Consider the following 19400-nt stretch of genomic DNA (forward strand, 5'->3'; position numbering starts at 1 on the left):
TGCTGTGTTGGCGTGGATTACTCTTTGGACTCTAGCCTGGATGGCGCCTATACACTGCCATAACTTGAGCCGTCTACTTGGCTCGTCATGCGGTTTAGGACTATTGTCTTGTATCTTAATCTTCATTTTGAATCATGTTATTTACTACTTTCTTGAAGTTTTGCCACAAAGAAGGGTGACACATAAGCCTAGCTATGCTGGCACTGAAATAAGAGGCCAGAACAATGCCGAAGACCTAGAATCGAGGAAAGATTTTGAAAAACCTCACGGGCTACTTTCCTCGGATACTAGGCAGTCATGAGAACACGTCTTTCCCCTGCGGTTGCCGGAGGCAGACTGTGCTTATATTAGGATTGGAGGAAAAGCTCTTATTAGGGTTGGCAAAATACGCACATTTATCAGTGTAACTTACAAATAATATAATTTTAACTTATCCATCTCTCGACAATGAACTTACCACTTCTATAAAAATAAATAGAAGTAAACTTCTAAAAACAGCTGGTTTCTAAATCACCAATTTGCATCAGCATGTAAACCTTACCACACTCTGTGCCAGTATCCGAGTGTCTCTCCAAGCATTATTTTTTCTTTAAGGGTTATGCTACTTCCTTACTTTTTTTATTGTTTTTAAATTTTTTTGTTGAGGTTATTATTGTAAGTGTCATGACGCTCACTGAGTTCCCAAACCTAACCTGTATCGGAACTCCCATAAAAGGAAAATTTTTTTTTTCTTATCACAAGAAAAACCAAATTCTTAGGAACGGGCAAATGCTCCCTGAACCACACCCTAAGATTCATGCGATAGCCAGCCAAGTCTGTGTGTGAATCCGAAGCTACGTCCTGTGAGACAACAATAAAAAAAACAGTTCCCTGCAAACAAATCACATCCTATGAGGCAAACCAAAAAACCCCAACATTCACTTAATAGCTGGCCGAGTCCATGTGTGAAATAGAATACAATTTACGTCTTTCAAGACATTAAAATTCGTTCAACATGACCAAACTAAGTCTTATTCAGACATATTAAAAAACCAGTTCATCACAAACAAACTTGGGTCTTTTCATACACCCTGAAATTTGAGACTTGTCAGACATTATTGATTTTCTAAAGGGTCACACCCATATAAGCGTTATCTCAAGATGTCTACGACATCCAGAACCCAACAAAATGAGGACCTCAAGTTCTATATGTCCGCTGGAAGAGACATGGGACTGTCAGGACAAGCCCTGAGGGAGTGGGTCCAAGAGAGAATAGATGATGCCAAGGTAGGGAGAGAGGTTGAAAGAAAGGAGAAGAAGGAAGAGCAAGATAGGCTGGATAGACTTGCGAAAGAAGAACACACAAGACAGGAGAAAGAACAAGAACGAAAGGATAGGCTCGAAAGGGAGGAAAAGCAGCAGGCCCATGAGCTACAGATGGCCCAAATTGGCACTGCCAGCTCCTCTCCAGCCCCTGGCACATCCACCCTCACTCAGGCTCATACTTTTGTGCCCCAGTGGACTGAGGCCGAGCCTGAGGTGTGGCTTGATCAGGCAGAGAGGGTCCTTAGTGCCTGCCCACTTGCCTTAGCCAAAGTCTCCCTACTCTTGGGAAAATTCCTGAGAGGGAAGGGTCTAATTGCTTTGAACTTCCTCCCTGAGGCAGATCAAGGGAAATGGGTGGAAGTGCACCAGGCGATCTCAAAAGCGTATGAGATCACCCCTGAACACTGGAGACGACGCTGGAAAGGCCAGATAAAAGAAGCAGGCAGACCTCGTCTGACTGGGTTTATCAATCAGATAGGGCCCTCTCTAAATGGCTGGAGTCCCTGGGAGTCTCCACCACCTAGGACATCCCTGAGCAGTTCAAGATTGAAAACTTTTTATATTATGCCCCTTCTGCCCTAGCAACCCATGTATGTAAAAAGCGCCCATGACTCTAGTGGGGTGCTGTCACCTCACTGACATGTGGGACACCCATCACGCCCATGCAAGTTCATTGGGACATAAAATATGCCCTCCTTCTTTCACCTCCGGCACCCTTTCACCCAAGAATGGGCACTCATAGAAGCCCGTTGTATGTGGGTTCTGCAAAAGGGGCAGACATTCCACAGAGCAGTGCCGAAACAAGACCTAGGTGCCGCCCACAGCACCTTTCAAACCTCTCTAAGGAATCCACCAACTAACAAGCCTGCACCCTCCTCAGGTGCAGTGCCATGAAGAGATTACAACCAGTGCTGTTGCATGGCTTGCCAAGTTTATGGCCACTCTCCCAAATGGGCAAAATGCCCTAATAATAAATCAAGTGCTCCCTACACTGCCTTGGCAGTCACAAATCTCAAGTTCTTAGGCCCTCCAGCCGAGGGTCCCATAGGTGTGGTACCTCCTCGAGGTAGCTACCCTACACAGATTTCCCTCATAAAGAAAGACAAAGTTCCCTATGGAGCTACCATTAACCAAAGTAAACTCGTCACAATTGAGGGTATCAATCAATTTAAAATGATACTCCCTACTGTTCAGTTGAGAGTCACAAGACCTCATAGATCCAAAATCTGCAGCCTTGCAGTAGCAAGTTATATTCCTGGAGGTTATGACATCCTCCTGGAACAGGACCTCCAGTCCCCATCTGAGTTACTGAAATCCAGGGGTCTAAATCCCCCAAATCATTCATTAGGCACGAGTAAACCTTAAACCTGCATTCATTCCACTACCAGTGCCACCTGAGTACGATGTGCAGTGCCCCGTCCATCAAGATCGATTCCAGATCCCATTCTGGTGCTCGGCCCTGCCCCAGTGCCAGTGCCAGGGCCCCACATAGATCTCCCTCCAGAAGACCCCAAACTTGATTCACAATCTCTGCCAGTGCTACTTGCGTGCACTGAGCAGTGCCATGCTCCGTCTGTCCTGAACGACGAGCAAATTCCAGATCAGATAATAGTGCCTGGCCCTGCCTTAGTGCCAGCGCTGGAGCATGCCACCAGCGCCATAAGAGAGACAGATTCTTCTGACCACAGCGGAAGCTCAACCGGAGATGTGGCCTTGCAACCTGTGCCTGAGCTGGTCATGGTAACCTGCGAGCCTATCATGCCCACTGTGACCTCGTCCTCTCTTTCCTAGTTCCTCGTGGACACGACCATGGGTAAGGATTCTGCTGTATCTCAAATGGCCGATGAACTCATGGAAGTGCAACAACTTGGGATAGAGCCTGAAATGAATGCCCATGATTCGGCCGCCAAAGGAGCCGACACAGGTGGCACTCCAATGTCCTCTACGGACTCGGTTCTACCGATTCCCCTACCAAGGAGAACCATCAACCTAAAGAGATATGCAGCAGAAATCACGGACGTAGGTAACATCAGGTAGCTTAAAGAGAGCTGCTGAGCTCTCCTGGCACCCAGTGCAAATTTGGCATAGTGCCACCCTTTTATCCTATGAGGACCTTATCACTTCTATCCAGAAGAGGGTGTCAGGTTTCCTCACCTATTTATTTTCCTTATAACTCTGTAATTTATTCTTTTTCTTTAACATTTTTTCTTTCATTATTTTGTTCAATTAATCACATTATTTTACACCTCACAAAGACTTATAGTTTACTTTGTTCCCACTCTGCCAATGCAGAGTGCAATTGACAAACATCCCAATTTTGTAAGTTCTATGACTTCCCTTTGGAGCCCCTTGGGCAAAAGAATAAACCTAAGCCATTTTCATAGGCTAGATAGCGTAATTTCGGCATATTAATCATAATTTTTCTTTAACATTATCATTTGCCTTCTTTGTTATTCCCCTGTAATTTAAATCCTAAGTCCGTGATTTGAAAAGACCATGTACTTTAAAATATTTGTCTGTCCTTCATTGGTCTTAGCTTCGTGCTCATAAACACCATTGACCTCAGTGCCATGTCTGGCACTGTGCCGTCAACTTAAGTAACATGACAACACCTAGCAAAGATCATGTATACTTCATTGTAATGCCTCATCAAGGCAAACTAACTGCATGTCTTTGGCCATAAAAACTATTAGAAGTTCAGTGCATGATGATTTCAAGATTCACCTTAACGAAATCACTTACAGTTATTGTGGTTAATATCCACAGTAAATTCCTTATATTTGTAACTGTTCCTGTTTCAAAGTAACAGTAACTTATGATTTATCGCATTTTAATACTTATGACCATTTACTCATTTCTTTTGAGATTTACCTTAAAGAGGTTAATTAAAGTTAGTGTATTTCAATATTTACAGCAACTTTCTTATAGTTGTAAATGTACCTGTTTTAAAGTAACAGTAATCTAAGGTTAAAACATTAGTTTTTTTTTCCTTACTCTGCGATTAATGTAAAATGCTGAATTCTTTATCAAGTAAATTTTCAGATATCTCATATGAAGCAGAGAGATTTAGGTTACGAAATATACCAGAGTGCTGTTAACGAGAAAATTAGAGTGATATAAAGCATTTGGCTGCTAAATCCTTGGTTTGGTAGACATTCACACCCAACTGAAGGTGCGAGATGTCAACTTCAGCAGGGAGTTATTATATTTTCCCAAGAGTCCCAGCCACCAAATACTTAATTTAAAGCTGGAAAATACAACAGTGCATTTTTGGCACTGCCTGACAAGGAAGGACAAAAGGAATATGGACCCCTCCCTTAATCTGTTAATCACACTCTGTATATCCCTTTCAACTTTCTCTTCTCGAACATGTGATGCTGTAGGGAACTTTGTTTTCAGACCCTAAGCTTGGCCAGAGGCAGAATAGTGCTGGGGAGGCAGGTTATGAACTTGAGTCATAAATGATGCCTGCGCATAGGGAAAAGACACCAACCCCAGCTACCTATGAGTAACCTCCTGACCCCTGACTGAAGTCATATAAGGGCCTCACCAAAGGAACAAGTGAGAGAGACATAGCAGGACGTGAGTGAGACATCTCCCCCTTCCATTCCTGCCTCCTTCAGAGAGCCATGCCCTACCACGTGGTCCTATCTTGTAGGGACCTTTAGTATTCTTACCAGTGAAGCCCCTAGCCCTCTGCCACCCCAATACCCTCGCTGAAGCCACCTCTTCTACAAGGTAAAGTGATCTGCTGCAAAGGTTCTTCCAGTCGGTCACACTGTTTTAATTCTCGTACTAAACTTCCTATTTACATTTCTAAGTGCCAGTATTTCCATATCAATCTTGCCTTGTTATGGCAGTGTTACGTAAATGCCTGTGTTTAAATGATAACATAAAATCGTGTGTTCAAGGCTTCTTTGGCACCCTCTGTGCTCTCCTTGTCCTATGCATAATTTACTGCATCCTTACTGGTTTTTAATTCTTGAATCTCTCCATTTACAGAGGGTTTGTTAGCTGTGGAAATCTCTCTTGACTGTCTTGTATCGGCATTGTCACACCGACAGATATACCTTCAAGTTTTCCCAGTTATAATTAACCTCTCAGGCCTTGCCTGCCTGATTAGTCCATTTCATCTGATAGTTCATTTCATGTAAATACACAATCTTAAATTTACCCTAACGTGTTTACTTACAAATACCTTGTGAGTAGAGCCCTCAGCTCAAATAAATTCCCCCTTTTTCCTTGTTTTTTTACAATTTCCTAAATCAACAGCAGTCAGATTTTATACAAAAATGGAGGTAAGTAACGAAATCATTCATTTAGAATCTATAACTGGCTCATGATAAGCATTTCCCCAGCTTAAATCGTAAAAAAATATGTATATATATACATACATACATATATATATATATATATATATATATATATATATATATATATATATATATATATATATATATATATATATATATACACATATATATATATATATATATATATATATATATATATATATATATATATATATATATATATATATATATATATATATATATATATATATATATATACATATGAAGTTTTTTGTCACACCATGATTTATATACAATCATTAAGCTACACGTGTTGTTTAATATCCAAGTCACACTGCTTCAGGAATATAACCAAAAGAGAATTATCACTGAAGTGGAATTATGAGTGATAAATGCTCTGGTACTAAAGTGTCTCGAACATTCGACACAGTACCTTCCTATATGACTCTATCAAGAGACTGTCGGCTGGAGTCATTGGAAGGTACTGTGTGGAGTGTTCCAGATCCTTCAGTACCAATCCATTTATCACTTATAATTCCCCTTAGGTGATAATTCTCCTTCGGTGATATTCCTGAAGTAGTGTGAATTGGATATCAAATGACATTATATACATACATATATATAAAATATATATATATATATATATATATATAATATTATATATATATATATATATATATATATATATATATATACACATATATATCTATATCTATATCTATTATATATATATATATATATATATATATATATAATTTATATATATACATATATATATATATATATATATATATATATATATATATATATATATATATATATATATATATGTTTATATGTTTATATATATATATATATATATATATATATATATATATAATATATATATATATATATATATATATATATATATATATATATATATATATATATATATATATATATGTATGTATCTCAGGTTGAAGAGGTAAAGGCATGCATGTCTCTTACAAGATCAAGTTTATATATATATATATATATATATATATATATATATATATAATATATATATATATATATATATATATATATATATATATATATATATATATATATATATATATATATATATAAATGTATGTATGTAAATATATATATATATATATATATATATATATATATATATATATACATATACATATATATATATATATATATATATATATATATATATATATATATATATATATATATATATATATATATATATATATATATATATATATGTATGTATGTATCTCAGGTTGAAGAGGTAAAGGCATGCATGTCTCTTACAAGATCAAGTTTATTCTGCCAACGTTTCACATCACATGATGCATCTTCAAGGCTGGAAAATTACATACAATAAATACTTAAAATGTCACTTATACAAGTTCTTGTTTTAATTTTTGTATTTGTAAATGTTTTAAGTTTTAAAAAATTTTTAAAAGTTTTCCCATTGTATAGGTGACATTTTAAGTATTTATTGTATGTAATTTTCCAGCCTTGAAGATGGTCATGCCATGTGAAACGTTGGCAGAATAAACTTGATCTTGTAAGAGACATGCATGCCTTTACCTCTTCAACCTGAGACGTTTGTTGGGTCTGTTTTCCATGATTCTTCTATATATATGTATATTTATATATATATATACATATTTATATATGTATATATGAATATATATATATATTATATATATATATATATATATATATATATATATATATATATATATATATATATATGTATATATTTTTTTCACATATTTAGAAAATTGTCCCTTCAAAAGTTAGACACGAACTCAAATTTGATGGTGGCTGGAGAAGAACCCCACTAGGGGGTGGACATATGTAGAAGTCCTACCCCACATTGTGCGATTTTAGGGGACAGAAAGCCATTAGGGACAGAGGGACCAGTCAGGACTGTAATTGGGCTGCTATGCTGACCCTAGTAGCCTTAGCTATAAGATCTACTTCCATTCGACCTTTTTGCTGGCTGTCATTGCTCTTCCAGATTGACCGATGCCTTTGTGCCCAGCTCTAGAAATCGAATGGGAGAGTCTTGGAGACCTGACTGGACACTCCGTCGAAGACTGCAAAAGCACGCAGTTGGTGCAGTCTCTCTTCCTTTTATACTGGCCAGGTGTCAAAACTCCTGCGGCCAAAATTCATCTTTTGCAAGCGAGCTCCAAGCACAGATGAAATAAGGTACGTCTGAAGTTGCAGTTAACGCCAGTAGTCTCTCCATTTTCAGTATTTCCAACTTTTCATTCTCCTAAAACAAAGCCCCTTTGTTTCCCACAGCCTAGCACACATCTTTGCCTTCATGACTTGTTCCAAGCTTAAGTTAAATTAGTTCTGTGATAATAATTAGAGCATTCCCACCATAGTGTTACCATGTGCAAATTAAATCTAATTGATAATTTCCTCGATTGTGCATAAGTAATTTCATGTGAGAGAAAGTCATTAGATCTGAATGCTAACCTGGAATTCTTTTCCAGAATCCTGTTATCTGGCTCTTGGAGTGGTCTGCCCCTGACCCTGTGAACCAAATAGCCCTAGATGTTTAACTGACATCTTGCTATGTGCAAGAGTCTTCTGACTATCAGTGGTCCAGGGGCGCTTGACACAGCCCCCTTTTTGTTCACGTTGCGCTAACTTAGAAATATGAGCTAGCCTCAACAGCAGTGGGTTTCATTTGCGTGTCAAACTCTTTCAGGGCTGTAGCCCTTTCAGATTTATTTATTTGCTATGCAAAGTCTTGCTTTTATTGCACACTGTATGTGCCTTGTTTGCTGCTCAGTCAGCCATTTCATATTAATTTCCTGATTGCTCAGTTTGTAAATAAATTCAATTTAAAGTTAATTGATTGGTTTGAAAGGCGACCTCCATTTCCCTGTTTAAATAGATGTGATATCAAGGTAAGTCATCTTAGTCATTACATTTATTGCTTATACTCTGAGACCTAGGTGTTGGCTCCAAAGGCAAATGACAGTAAAAATCCAACTTCCCTCCTCCAACTGACCTCAGAATATAACAATATATACATATATACATATACATATACATATATATATATATATATATATATATATATATATATATATATATATATATATATATATATATATATGTATATATATATATATATAATACTGTAATGGCCTAACGACCACTACAAAATTAATTACCTCATAAATCTCTTTCAATATTCACCTTTAAAAATGTTGAAGCCCACAATGAGTGGAATCAGTCCTACAACTGTAAAGACGGGATTGAGTGACATACTGGCTGGGTGTTTACTGGTTTATTGGTAGTTCCTCACTGAGATTAATGTACAGAATCTTCGAAGATGTTATTGACGCGTGCAAGCGGTAAGGTAGCGTCTACACACAGACAGGTAAAAACAGAGGTACAGGCTCGAGCATCTGTGTTTGTCGGTAGACAAACAGATGGCGATGTCAAGAAATATATATCAATGGAAAAGCCAGGAAATTCTACGCATGGCCAATTGCATGAGATTCGAGACAGATTAATGGATACAATGCAGTAGCATAATATATGTGAAATGGAGAGACGTTTGGCGTCTTCACAAACAGAAACACACATACAGTTTGATACAGAAGATTCGTTCGAACATTATGAGTACATGATTAGAATGCTTGCATGGCAATGCAAGTAGTGGTGATTGTACATACATCAAGACAACAATGGTTAGGGAGAAACAGACGGAAATATTGTATGGTTTGAAATCGCATTCCTGTAGAGAAAGAAAACGAGACGCTTGCTTTGTCCTGTCCACTCCGATAGATGACGATTGACGAACACACGAACACACACGTGTTTGGAAGAGACAGCGTCAGGCTCTTACACAACTACCACAGAATGTGCAAAGTGATTGAAAGGGGACAAACAAACACTGAAAAAACCACTTAATATTTAATACATAAACATCAGACAGAAGTAACACCTAAACCTCTTCATACACAAGTACACAAAAACACAAATACCCTTATATATCAATAAAAAAAATAAAAACACACATACTGTTAAAGAAAGAAAGCAACACGCTCAAACTGAAAAGGGAACCCAGAAAGTAAGAAAGGATCAAAAACACCGAATAACCTAACAATATACAGGCTAACTTAACCATATAAATAGGAGATTTTTAATATCACGTCGTGATCTCAAGGCGGGAATAACCAACCTCCCCTTCTCACGTCTGGGAAACGTGGGGCCCAAACAAATAGCAGTGGTGCCAAAATATACTAATACCTGGCCTCGGGACAGAGAATACCCCTGAAGTACTAGTGAGCCAGAGGCAAAGAAAGATGAATGATAAATCCTTCAAGTATCCAGAAGGAGGGCTTAATCAGCAGGGCTTGCTGCACTACAACAAGGCAGGTAATCCGCACTCAAAATAATAGCATTATGCAATGGCAGCAACAGGTCACCCAACAGCTTCACAACACGGTCCAGAAGCAGATCTCTTGTTGAGGTTAATAGTGATCTCAAGGCGGGAATAACCAACCTCCCCTTCTCACGTCTGGGAAGGGCTCACGTGGGGCCCAAACAAACAGCAGTGGTGCCAAAATATACTAATCCTGGCCCGGGACAGAGAATACCCCCTGGAAGTACTAGTGAGCCAGAGGCAAAGATAGATGAATGATAAATCCTTCAAGTATACAGAAGGAGGGCTTAATCAGCAGGGCTTGCTGCACTACAACAAGGCAGGTAATCCGCACTCAAAATGATAGCATTGTGCAATGGCAGCAACAGGTCACCCAACAGCTTCACAACACGGCTCAGAAGCAGATCTCTTGTTGAGGTGGCGTGTCTTGAAAAGAAAAATGAAATTGTAAAAGGGCTGGTGAGGAGGATAAACAAAGTCCTTAAGAAACTCTGCCCAAATAGCTAAACACAATTACAAAAAAAATACAATATTATACTAATAAAGTAAAAAGGGCAGCATACTGACACCTCACCCAACAGAAAATAAATTTACAACACTAAATTTTTTTCAAAAGTTTTACGTTAACAAGATTTCAAGTCCAAAACTAATTTGATAAAATATCATAAAAGGATAAATGTTAACACAAAATAGCAGAATACCATTATGCAAAAATTTACACATAATACAAGATCTTAAACCTGTCAATAATGTTACCAAAACATGTTACCTTTCAACAAAGAAAAAGTATGCCTTAGTTTAACCAGACCACTGAGCTGATTAACAGCTCTCCTAGGGCTGGCCCGAAGTATTAGACTTATTTTACGTGGCTAAGAACCAATTGGTTACCTAGCGACGCGACGGGACATACAGCTTATTGTGGAATCCGAACCACATTATACAGAGAAATTAATTTCTATCACCAGAAATAAATTCCTTTAATTCTTCATTGGCCAGCCGGAGAATCGAACGCAGGCCCAGCAAAGTGCTAACCGAGAACGATATCGACCCGTCCAACGAGGAACTTACCTTTCAACAAAACTTATCTCTAGAAAGGTACATAACTGGAATATTACCCAACATCCCTGGAAGTTCTCCAAGTGGGGTGGAGTATCAAGGTTGGCAGACCAAAAGTAATACCCTATGTAACAAATGATACAAATACCTTATACTATTTTCTTCAAAAATTAATATTATCAGGGGTTTTGAGCCCACAACCTACAAGCTACCTCCTCAACTCAATGCACACTATAGTTGAGCAAACCTAGACTAAACAACTGAGCTTCGCCCTTAATCCTTTAATATCACCAACCGGGTTCCTATGTTTAGGCAATAATGCTTTCTCCACAAACAACACTATTTTCATACCAGTGATTCTCTGCACTTACTATTATAGAGCGTCCTATAAAAAATACACACACCAACCCAGAACGACACAGAGAAGACCAGCAATGGTCTTCCTTACGCAAGATAAACATGCAAAAATAGAGAAGCATAGTTGTAAGCCTTAAAGCTAAATTGCTTCAACAAACCCGATCAAAAAATATTGTACTTCACCTCACAAGAAGTAACCTTAATCTCAAGTAAATCTTAACCTAAAACTTAAAACTATTACATCGTTACGTTGCCACAAACAAAAGGACAAAATTCCAATAAGGTTATTATACACTAAATGTACCTTCGTCTCACACAAACTTACCCCATCAGCACACATAATGTGATTACCAGGTTACCTTCATGGACCCCTGTAACCATTAACGATCTACTATTCCTATTCAACAATGCGTAATAATGCATCTGCAACAATATTATCTTTACCTGGAATGTGGGTAAATTCCAGATTCCACTCCTGCAACAGGAGACTCCAACGCATTAACCGTTGGTTTTTATTTCTATACCTATTTACAAAGAATTAATGGAGTATGATCGGTAAGTATTTCAGTAGGAGATCCTGTGGAAGAAAGATACACCTGAGAATGGTTAACATCCAAAATTAAAGCTAATGTCTCTTTCTCCACTGTTGAATGCCTTTGTTGTGCTGGAGATAATTTTTTGGAGAAGAACTCAACAGGGTGAGTAACTTTTCGTTCCTCCCTCTGTAACAACACCTCTCCAGCACCTACCTAACTTGCACCAATGACAAGCGAGAATGAAATGTCAAAAATGAAATTTCAAAATAGGGAAATTTACCAATACCTGTTTCAATTTTTCAAAGGCATCTTGCGTCTCATTAGTTCAATTAAAGGTCATATTCTTACGTAATAAATTAGTTAGAAAATTTTAACAAGTCTACGGTAATATCCTACAAACACAAGGAATTTTCTGACATCCCTCTGACACTTAGGAACTTCTAACCTCTTAATGGACTCAACGTTTGCCTGTTTAGGAGCCACCTTACCACAACCAACCTCATGACCCAAAAATACCACCTTTGCTTTGGCAGACTCACTCTTTTTTAAATTAATTACCAAACTAGCTTTTTTCAGAACTTCAAACAAAGCCCTAATGCATTTTAGATGGGTGTCCTAGTCATCACTATAAATTACTATATCGTCAGTACAGACGACACACCCTTCCAAATTATGCACCAAAGTATTCATCAACCATTGAAAAGTTGCAGCAGCATTCTTCATACCGAGATGCATGACTTTACATTGAAATAACTCTTGCTGCATTACGAAAGCTGGCAAGGCCCTCGCCCGCTTAGACAGAGGAACTTGCCAATAACCTTTTAACAAGTCGAATTTACTGATGCATTTTGATTTACCCATTCTATCTATACAATCTTCAATTTGCAGTAACAGATGACAGTCAGGTTTAGTGACTTCGTTCACCTTTCGATAACCAAAACACAACCTGAAATCCCCGCTGGTGATGACCAAGCACTTTTGCTGGGTTCAATCAGTCTGTGCTTTAACATATAATCTACTTTTTTCGCTACAACCTCATTTTTATAAGGATTCAACCTGTAAGGGGATTGCTTTACAGGTGTTGCATTACCCACATCAACATCATGTTCAAGGACAGATGTCTGTCCCGGAACATCTGAAAACAATTCATTATAATTAAATACCAAGTTCATTAGATTTCTGTTCAACACTACTTAAATGAGAAATCATATTAGCAAAATTTTTTAAAGAACCGTTATTATCAGAAAGCCCTTCAATACCACCAAAACAATTATCATCAAATTTTTCCCTCTGGAAAAGAAAATCCGTCATTATTATCGAAATCTACGGCATCCCCAACGGTTGCCATAAGAATCATTTTCTCACGTTCCCTATATGTCTTCAGCATGTTTATATAACAAAGCTAAAATGGTTTCCTTCTCTCAGGTGTTTCTACCAAATAATTCACCTCACTACCCTTTTCGAAATTTTCCATGGACCTGAAAAAGAAACTATTAAAGGATTTCCTGGAATGGGAAGTAAAACTAACACTTTATCACTTACCGCAAAGTCACGTGCTTTAGCCTTTCTGTCAAAAAAGAACTTCATCTTTTCTTGACTACTCAACAAATTATAAACAGAAAATTTCCAAGCCTTGGTCAACTTATCACCTAAATTAGACACATAATCTAATAAATTAATTTTGGGGACGTCCCCTTCCAGGACTCCCGAACCACGTCAAGTGGTCCACGTACACAATGACCAAAACCAATGCTAAAAGGTGAAAAACCTATAGACTGACTCAGCACTGACCTAAAAGCGAGCAATAAATACGGTAATTCCTCATCCCATTCGGAACCATTAACCAAAAAATATTTCTTTATCACAGATTTCAGGGTTTGATGAAATTTCTCTAAAACTCCTTGACTTTCCGGATGATATGGAGAAGAGGTTACATGTTTTATTTCTAACTCTGTCATTTTGTCTCTGAAATACCTTCTTGGAAAATTAGGACCACAATTAGATTGACTTATTTTAGGCATCCCAAACCTAGTAAAGATTCAATTAATACTTCAACAATTTTAACACTTTGTACTGTTCGTAATGGTATTACCTCAGGATACCGAGACATACTATCCATTATAGTTAAGATATATTCATTTCCACTATGAGTTTTCGGTAAAAGACCAACAGTATCAATAATAACCTCCTTAAAAGGTCCAGAGAGAACAGGAATAGGCTTTCCAACCTTCTAACAGACATCGCAACTATTTACGAATTTCCTTAATAATAATTTAAGAGCAACTTACCAGTAGTTTTATGAATGCCAAAATGACCAGCCAAGTCATTTTCATGAGCTAAAGATATTAGGTCATTCATGTAAACAAAAGGAACCATTATCTGTTATAAAACCTCGCAATCAACATTGTTAACATCCATAGGTCTACTTACCCTATACAAAATATTCTTGATTATTTTATATTTGGGGGTAGTCAAATCAGATATTTCTGCCAGATTCAACAGGTAGGGCCTTAAAATCCCTTTTCTGAGCCTTAATAAGCTCATCAACAGTCCAATTAGGGTTGTCCTTCAAATTGTTAATGTCTCCTACAACTACTCTATCACTACGATCTAAACTACTCAAATCTATATTTGTGGCTACTTCATTTTCAGGATTTCTTAATACTGGGAAAGTTTTATTCACAAGGGCAACATCATTCCCTAAAACATCTATATCCTTAACAGGAAATTTTTCAATGATGGCCAAATTTAAATTCCCAGAAAAGGAAGGCCTCTTTAAATAATAATTCCCAATAGGATAAGACCTAACCGTGTCAAGAAAACCACTTAACAATACGAACTCCTTATTCTTATTGACAAAATCATTCGGCAATGACTCCCAAAGAATCGGGGATTGAGTGGTGCCGGTGTCACGCAAAATTTGCACCCTCCTTTTCTCACCTGAATTCCCTGACGAGACACTACCAGAGGACGAATATTCTGAAAAGGCTCCAAGGACTTACTACTGGTTACTGGATTTTTCTGGAACCAATTCCCTTTCTTTTTTTTCCAACACTCATTACCGGCCTTCCCTTAGCCTTCTGGGATTTCCTATAAGGAAAACACATACTTCTAACGTGTCCCTTTTTATTACAAAAGAAGCATGTCATTGCCTTTACCTTATCAGGGTTATAGGAATTTGACTCCTATTACCACTGTTTGGAGGGATATGAGAATTATTATAATAGTTAACACTACTATTTTGCACCTTACTATTACAGATTCGTCTTGTTTCACTATTACTATTATTACTCCTGCCTACTCTCACCCATCCAGATTTCTCACCCCTGGATATCTCCCCTAACACATTCTTATGAGATAGGAAATACTCATCACTAGTGGTGGCTATGTCCTGCAAGGTATCAAGTTTTAACTCCTCAAGATGCACCTTAAATTTATCAGGCATACACCTTAAACTCCTCAGCCAAAATTAACTCTTTCAATTTGTCAAAATTTGTCACCTCCTTATACTTAAGCCGGTTGCCAGCATATTGTTCCTTGCTCGTGGCAAACTGTACAAAAGTTTGGTCCCTACCTTTCTGCAAATTCCTGAAGAAATTCCTATATGCTTTGGGAACATACACCTTTAATACTATGGCCTTTACATTGTCATAATTGGACGACAAATCCTCATCGAGGGTGACATAAACTTTCTGTGCCCTACCTAACAATTTATTTTGAATAAGAGTGGTCCAATACTCCTGGGACCTCTCCAATCTTGCAGCTATCCTCTCAAAAGACCAAAAATTCAGCCACATTACTTTCCTGAAAATTATGGACAAACTTGAGAGCCAAATTAATACCAGGCACTAATGACCTATTCTGAGAAGGGGAAGAAGAAGAACCCGTATTTATTAGGGTTTGCAGGGCAATCTCATGCTCTATCTTTTTTTCTCTCTCCTCTGATTTTAACCTTTGCAGATCAATTTCCATGTGCTTTAACTTTATCTGCCGATCTAACACCTCTACAGATATTACCTCTTCTAACTGCTTAACCTCCAGTTTACCTTCCACATTCATCTCTTTTACCTTTTCATACACCTGCCACATTAGCAAACCCTTCCTGCTGTAACCAGGCATTCAATCTCCAAAATATCTTTTACGACCCTTAAATCCTGCTTATTTAGTTCTGCAAGCCTGTCGTGCCACCTCTCTCCACTTAGGAGCTCCGTTACTTGCAAAGCAAGAACCATAATGACAATATACTCAAAAACCATACACACATACACGCACAGATTACACACAATAATTACACACAGCACCCTGTTACCCAAAAATTAGAGGAGGTGAGACTATGCTGCCCAACAAACACCCCAAGAATCAATTTTGCACACTCAGGTGAATACTAAGGATTGAATGATCCTGTCACGGTCGCCAATATGTAATGGCCTAATGACCACCACACAATGAATACTTTATAATTCCTGAAAAAATTACAACCAAAAACATAAAATTAGTAGCAAAACTAATTAATTGACTCATAACAACAAGAACAATTAGCAATAATAATACTATCAACAACAATAGCACTTATATTATTTACAAAAAATTTCATTGAAAGCAACTGATCGACAAGGTGGAGCCAGCATGCCTTGTGAGGCAAATAAGAAACCCACCAGGTTTGCCACAACTGGAGGAGGGCAGTAAGGATGTATTTAGAAATTATGAAAAGTGTAGAAGGAAAAGATTAGCTAAAGAAGAAGGCACTTTCCTGATAGTCTTATTCATATATAAGGGTATTTGCATTTTTGTGTACTTATGTATTAAGAGGTTCAGGTGTTACTTCTGTCTGATGTTTATATATTAAATATTAAGTGGGTTTTTTTTGTGTTTGTTTGTCCCCTCTGAATCACTTTGCACATTCTGTGGTAGTTTTAGGACTGATTCCACCCACTGTGGACTTCAAAATTTTTTAAGGTGAATATTGAAAGAGAATTATACAACTACCAAAGTGATTTAAAGGGGACAAACAAACACCAAAAAAAAAAACCACTTAATAATTAATGCATCAACATCAGACAGAAGTAACACCTGAATCTCTCAATACATAAGTACACAAAAATGCAAATACCCTTATATATGAATAAGACTATCAGGAAAGTGCCTTCTTCTGTAGCTAATCTTTTCCTTCTACACTTTTCATAATTTCAAAATACATCCTCACTGCCCTCCTCCAGTTGTGGCAAACCTGGTGGGTTTCTTATTTACCTTACAAGGCATGCTGGCTCCGCCTTGTCGATCAGTGGGTTTCAATGAAATTTTTTGTAAATTATATAAGTGCTATTGTTGTTGATAGTATTATTATTGTTTATTGTTGCTGTTGTTATGGGTCAGTTAATTACTTTTGCTGCTAATTTTATGTTTTTGAGTGTAATTTTTTCAGGAGACATTGCGCTGAACTCTGGGCCTGCTACTCATTGCTGTAAGAAAAATTGCAGTGTACTTTATTCAGATATTCCGGACTTAAGGTCAAATTTTCTTGATCTTTAGAGTTATGCCCATAAGTACGACTTTATGCCTTTATCTGAGACACTTGTAAGTAGTAACAAGTCAAAAGTTGAATTTTTAATCCCAGGGTTGATGGCCCTGACTTTATTATCATTGTAACATCACACATGCAGAAGGTATGGCTGTATACACTCAGGCCAGACGACCTGCTTATTGTCAGAAAAACTTGGAGTGTAGTTACCATTAAGTTCTTTGTTTTAAGATTTTCAGTAAGTTCTACAGTGTTCACATAATCACTGTTTACCGCAATCCAAATATCGAGGATTCTATATATAACTGTCTCTTGCAGAGGATTAGTGTGGCTAAGTTCATTCGTTATTTGTGGAGACTGCAGTGCAAAGCACAGTGAGTGGCTTAAATCAAATTCCACAGATCAACATGGCCAGTCTGCTCTTGAGTTCTGTGTATCCTCTGATACTGAGGAACCCATGCATATTTCTGGTAATAGACTAGATCTCATATTCACAGATGTTCCAGCTACTGTCAAGTCTAAGGTCTGTAAGTATGCAGGCACTTCCAATTATTGTGCCATTGAGATGGACATATCTGCCAATCAGTATATTCCTAATGCCACCATTTAAAAAGAGTTTGGTTGAAATCTAGAGCCGATTGGGATCACATTATTGAAGCCTGTCAGGCACTTAAAATTTCAGATGCTATATCAGATCCAGATCCCAAGAGGAAGTTAAATGAAATGTTAATGGTTATTTTAGTGAGGTATGCCCCTAGAAAAAGTCATCAAATTCAGGACAAATGACCAGCCTTGGTTTGATAATACATGTAGACAAGCTTACCATGACAAACAGACCAAATTGAACACACGGAGACAAAATTGTTCACATGGAAATTACACCTTATTTGTTGAGTCTCTGCCAAACCATGAATAGAATTTACCATATAGCTGAGAGAAATTATAATAATTCCTAAAAGAGAAAACTTGAAGAAATTTCTCAGTCTCACCTATGGTAGACCAAATTAGCATCATCTATCTTTGGGTCAGGATTGTCTTCTATTCTACCACTACTAACAGGTGGTGGGTTGCTTACTGGTCCTAAGGAAAAGGCTGAGCGCTTCATCGAGTGTTTGAGTCTAAGGAATCAGCTGAGGATGTCCCTCTCCCTGATACTTGTCATCCTGAACATATTCTTACAAAATTTGCATTTTGTCCTAGGGATGTTAAGAAATTTCTTGATAATCTTGATAGCTAGGGTGAAGAAGATCGTGATGATTTCTTCCCTTTGATTTTTAAAATGGTTTTTAGTGTATTGTCTCCAAAGTTTATATTAATGTTGAAATAGTTTCTTTGCAAATGAGTGCAAGCTCAGAAATACAATGCATGTTCCAAAGAATGGCATATCTGCAGATTGTAGTAACTACAGGCCAATTTATATTCTTTCTGTGCTCTCCAAAGTTACAGGAAAACTTATTTTTAAGCCAATCTATAAGTATGTGGAATCTAAAGGATTGTTATCAGATAGTCAATATGCATATAGGAAGCAATTAGGTACGTGCAATGCTCTTGTAGATTTGACATGCCATTTGCAAGAGAACCTTGATAAGAATTTTGAGCGTAGAGTAATTCAAATAGATTTTAGTGCTGCTTTCGATTTTGTAAATCACAAGACACTTTATAAACTTCAGAATCTTGGGGTGGGTGGATATGCTTTGGGTTTACTACAAGATATCTGTAAGGATATCTTGTAGTAAATTTAAAGCACAGAAAGAATATAAATTGGCCTGTAGTTACTACAATCTGCAGATATACCATTCTTTGGAACATGCACTGTATTACTAAGCCTGCACTCATTTGCAAAGATACTGTGTTGACATCAGTATAAACTTTGGAGACAATACACT

The sequence above is a fragment of the Macrobrachium rosenbergii genome, chromosome 37 (assembly GCF_040412425.1).
Source record: "Macrobrachium rosenbergii isolate ZJJX-2024 chromosome 37, ASM4041242v1, whole genome shotgun sequence".
Lineage (NCBI taxonomy): Eukaryota > Metazoa > Arthropoda > Malacostraca > Decapoda > Palaemonidae > Macrobrachium > Macrobrachium rosenbergii.